Here is a 5728-nt window from a genome sequence, read left to right as displayed (position 1 = left end):
TATAGACAAAAAAAGTAATTAACAGTAACACTTCTTTCTGACTGTTAGCCATATCCACTAAGTTTATTTAATCCAATGATACTGGGATGGCATGTACACACATGTCATATATACTGAGATTCTAGTTTATTAGCTTTTTTTTTATACAGATGGCTCCACAAGCCAGGGGAAATCAGGCGAGGTTTCATAGGTCATATTAACTGACTCCTTGGTGACAGAGTACTTGCAATTTGGAGTATTAAATAGTGAAAGTAAATTTCAAATTATCAACTAGGGTATACTACCACATCCATCCTCTGCTCCCAAACATGAGGGTCCTTCTTGGAGAGCAAAAGGGCAAGGCCATGGCCAATTTCTACTTCTTCATGGTTTGTACGAATCATGACTTCTTTTGATCTACTACAGGTCTCCTACATCTACAGTTGTCTTTACAGGAGGCACAAGATAATTCTCAGGGAGTCAAGGTAAGTGCATCTTTTTCTTAGCTATCAAAAGCTCTAGTTTGCCACATTTTGAACAATTACATAGCATATCCTAGCTCAAGATTATATATATAATAGGTGAAATAACACTTAGTATTGTTACAGAAATGCATTTGTAACCATGTTGTGGTAGCAATGAAAAAAGCTGGCCCACACTGGGCATCAGAAGGAGGGGGTTCTGCGACAGTACATATGAAATACTACATGTCAAAGATTTATAAAACAAGAGGCGCTTTGAAAATTATCTGGGCTAAATTGGGATTTCTGGAGAATTTCATAATCATTTGGAGAAGACCCTTATAAAAATAGGGAAGAGCAATGTAATGGTAACAAAGAACACATTTCTTGAGGAAGAATAAAAAGAAAAAAGAAAGAAAAAAAAGAAGAAGAAAGAAAGGAAAATGAGAACTATTGGATGGGACTTCAGATCTTTAGTTTTTTATGAAAAAATAGTAATTAAGCAAAAGAGCACCCTTTCAGAAAAAAATAACATAGTAAAGACTACTTGGGATATAGGTTAATGTTACCGAGAGCAATGGACAGAGAGGGAAATGGACACTGCCATCTTATAGGGCATAAAAAATAAGAGTTTCAAACAACATGTACAGCTGCAGTGGCCTCATATTTACTGCAAAATAAAGAAAATATCTGCTATATATCACCACTCTGAAACAAAGTGCTAATAAAGGACAGATACAGGGGGGGGGGGGAATAGAAGATAGGGAAGGTTAGGTTTGGATTTTGGGTTCGTATGATGCTCTGGTTTTGGAACTTCATCTCCGGAGGATGCGTTGCTCTCGGTAACAAATACCAAAGTTAAATCTACAATTGTTCGCCTTGGTCTATGGATTACATAATACCATAGCCTAAGCACTTTAAACCCTGATAATGTTCAACAGACTTCACCAAAACTACTTACTCTGGCACAAAAGAGCATGTTAAACTCCCTGATAATTTGTCAATTAAGGAACTATGTAAATACATAAGATTTAATTCAATATCTGTCAGGCTTCTCACACCAACCTACAAACCAAGTATCTTGAAAATAACACATATGTAATACGTAATACGCCCCTTTGCCTTTGACGTAATTAAATATTCCTGAAGTCTCGTCAGTGTATAATGTGCTACAGGATTTTCGGTTCAGCTGATTCTTGATATCAAATAAAAAAGTTAAGTATTACAACGCAGAATACAAAATCTCACTACGTATCTTGTGATCAGATTATCTTTCATATATCATAATGAATAACGATGAAATAAAGAAACGGTAATGTAATGGAAGAGAAAGAATCAGAATAATGAAAGGGATGTATAAATATTCTTTTAAACTAATCTCTAAGTATTAACAAGCTCATAAATTACCTGGAACTTGACACAAACGCGTACTAACGTAAAACCAAAACAAACTCTTGACACTTGACACCTGACCAGCGTTACCAATATTATGGCACGTTTTCTGTGTTCAGCGGGATGACACAGAGGACGGGAATTCTAAGGGAGAATACCTTTTATTGGGATAACGTAGTGAAATCAGTTACTTTACAATTATGTGAAAACAATGTACAAAGCACTTTTTTCTTTTGTTTCAAAGAACCTTAGCATACTTTCTAATAATAATAATAATAATAATATATATATACATATATATATATATATATATATATATATATATATATATATGCACACACACATATATATACATACACATATATACATAGATATATATACATATACACACACATATATACATATATATATACACACACACACACACACACACACACACACACACACACACACACACACACACACACATATATATATATATATATATATATATATATATATATATATGTACACACACACACACACACACACACACACACACACACACACACACACACACACACACACACACACACACATATATATATATATATATATATATATATATATATATATGAACCCGAACGGACCAATTTTCCTGGGATAAGTCAAGGAAAGTAGGGCTACATACGAAACTGGACATATTTTATGTGTTGTAATAAACACAATTTCCTTAGAATTAAATAATCAATAATTTATAAAAGCTATCTCCGTGTATCCAAAAAATATCTGTTCTATTCCAAATTATATATTGTAAGATTAAATCTACTGCATTTATATGATGATATTTTTCAAGGAAAGAATGAAATGCGTAGAGGGCAGTTTACACGACGCCGCTTTTGAAGCTAAACGCTAACGATACTGGTAAAAATCATGAATTCGATAACGTTTTCGCTAGCGTCATGGCATTGCTGGAAGACGTGCTGCGAGGATTGATTTTGTTATGAGAAAATAACTTCGTACAACTGACTTATCCTTATACTTAAAAAGAAGTGTATGGGAACGAAAGTGCTAAGTGTATTTGTGCCATTTGTCCATCACGCATTGGTTTATTTGGATAGTCTTTCCATATGATGGGATAATGTTCAGTAATCCCAGGGAGGTTGAATATTTCATTTCCATTCAGTCGGGTTAGTTTTGGTGCCATCATAATAAGAAAACTGGACAAAGCACCCAGCAGCAAAGCACATGCACCTTCGCACATATTGCCGTCGTCGTCTGGACTAAACTATTCGCCTCTGAAACGCTACACGTGCGCGATAAAGTTAAACATATTAAACTTTATTGCAGCATCAGACAGTCCGAATTCATGATTTTAGTTGCTGGCGAATAAAAGGCATTAGACGCCAACGAATTCACTAGCGAATTAAGAAGCTTGTCCATAGTGAATAAACGACGCTTTTTAAGATTAAAACTATATATACACCCTGTAACAGTGTAATCCACTAACTTTGTATAATCAAAAAGGTTTGTTTACTTTCAACTGATATTTTATATATATATATATATATATATATATATATATATATATATATATATATATATATATATATATATAAAAGACTGTTAGAAGGCCTATCAAGTCCTCTGCATTTTATGCCCATTCATTTGTTTTGTGAAAAAATAGATAAGGCGAAATCAGCATAATCTGCATCAAATATTTGGTGCCGTAAAATTGCCACACTCTTGCCGTCAAGGTAACCTCGTATGAAGGTTGCATGGGGACGATTCGTAGAGTAAAAATCACGGCAAATGGCCCAAATTACGGCATTTTGGTACCTGCACATGCACGAGGAAGTATCGCGGCGACTTATAGGGAATTAGAGAGGATGCTTTAATTGAGTCACAAGTAAAACCCAACGAAAATAGAAAAGAGAAAAGAGAAGAGAAATACGTACGACATAAACTGTAGATGAATGACATCAATGAACAAAGTTGCTTGTTGTATCAAATGTATATAATTGTGCATACAAAATATTGAGGAATCTTTCCAAAATGACTATAAAGTCACGTATTTACAGTTCATAACCAAATTATACTCAAATATTAAACATAGGAGGTCTTCGGTAACGGAGCAAAGAGGCATACATCCGATTCAATCATTTCTCAGTCCTTTAGTTTACTCGTTAAAGTATTCAAAGAAAACAATAGTTTCATTATAATAATAATAGAAAATGTATTTATTAGGGGAAACTATTCCTATATTCATTATCTCTTTATTTTATCTTTATTATTGTTATTATTATTATTATTATTATTATTATTATTATTATTATTATTATTATTATTATTACTATTATTATTATTATTATTATTATTATTATTATTATTATTATTATTATTATTATTATTATTATTATTATTATTATTACTATTATTATTACTATTATTATTATTACTATTATTATTACTATTATTATTATTACTATTATTATTTTTATTGTTATTATTATTATTATGTATATTTTATTTTTTTGGCTGCACACGACATAAATACTTCCGGGAATTCAGTCCAAAGGGGACAGTAAAGACTAGAAGCATTAAAATCCAGTAAGAAGTGACCAGTGGTTCTGACTTTTAGAGCCACGGACCCCTTCAAGAATCCGACAAAAGCTATGGACCCCCATCCCTAGAAATATTCACATAAACACAATTTTACATGCATTGTGAAGGACATACTTTGTCTATTGAGATTTGATTATCTCATACATATATGTGATACGCAAAGTATTATTAAACTTTGTATAAAAAAGACAAGAAAAAAAATAAAATCTTAATATTTACCTGAAGAATTCATATCTAATATTTACTAATTACTTGTAAATGTCCTGATGAAATTTATATAACTTTTATTCATCATAACCACGAAACATTTGTCGAAACATTTGTCAATTATTACCCAGTAACGTTTATTTTATGTTTATAAATGCATAATAGTATTTATCGTCCTGAAACAAGCAGACATCAAGAGGAGGCAGTAATTATCTCTTGAGCAGGCACTCACGAACCGCTAATTAAGAACCGGAATAAGCATCTGTTAACTTTTCCCAAGGACTGAATCACTGAACCGTCTCGCATTCGGGAACTTTAGAGTCGGCCGTTTAATCGAAATCTTCATCAAACAGAGAGTAATTTAGTTCAGTATTACGAAATTTTACTCACCTCGTATGGTTATTATCAATGCCATCATTTGTATTTTCTTTATTTATTATTATAGGAAGTATTGTGACGTTTTAAAGTTGCGATAACAGAGTAACGTAATTATCTATCCAACGCGAAAAATATTGATACTGCAATAATCATAATGTGTTTACGTCTTTCTTTCTCTTTTTAGAAACTGTTGCAGTTCTGATTAATCTAAATTGTTGCAACTTGAACACCGTTCGATAATACACAAAGTTCTACCTCATAATCGAAATAAATAATCAGTATATAATATTTTCCGTAGATATGTAGCTGACATATTTCAACACACATTTTAATAATCTTTGCTACAAAAGTGCACTTGGACAAAGGATTATTTGCAGACTAGACATCCTTGAATGCCTGATGTAATAGTAATGATGAAAGTAATAATATCAATAATAATGATAATAACAGTAATAATGATAATAATAACAATGATAATAAGAACAACAATAATAATAATGATAGTAATAATAATAATAATAATATTAATAATGAAAATAATGATAATTATGGTAGGAATAATTGTGATGATGAAAACAATAATTATAAACAATTATAATAGTGATAATGATAATAATGATCATAATAATGATGATGATGGTGATGATAATTATAATGATAATGCTGATAGTAGTGTAACATTATTATTATTAATAATAGTAATAATA

General features: G+C 31.4%; 1 long non-coding RNA gene across 1 annotated transcript in view; it reads right to left on the bottom strand.

Moving 5' to 3' along the window:
• Positions 1-1957, bottom strand: part of LOC125047235 — a 3407-nt gene extending 1450 nt beyond the window's left edge. Inside the window, exon 1 of the long non-coding RNA XR_007116713.1 lies at positions 1848-1957. This is a non-coding gene — a long non-coding RNA (uncharacterized LOC125047235). The remainder of the gene's footprint in view (positions 1-1847) is intronic.
• Between the last annotated feature and the right edge of the window lie 3771 nt (positions 1958-5728).

This window comes from Penaeus chinensis, chromosome 40 (genome assembly GCF_019202785.1).
Source record: "Penaeus chinensis breed Huanghai No. 1 chromosome 40, ASM1920278v2, whole genome shotgun sequence".
Lineage (NCBI taxonomy): Eukaryota > Metazoa > Arthropoda > Malacostraca > Decapoda > Penaeidae > Penaeus > Penaeus chinensis.
Note: the sequence above shows the minus strand (reverse complement) of the source record. Positions and strands in the feature narration are given on the sequence as shown.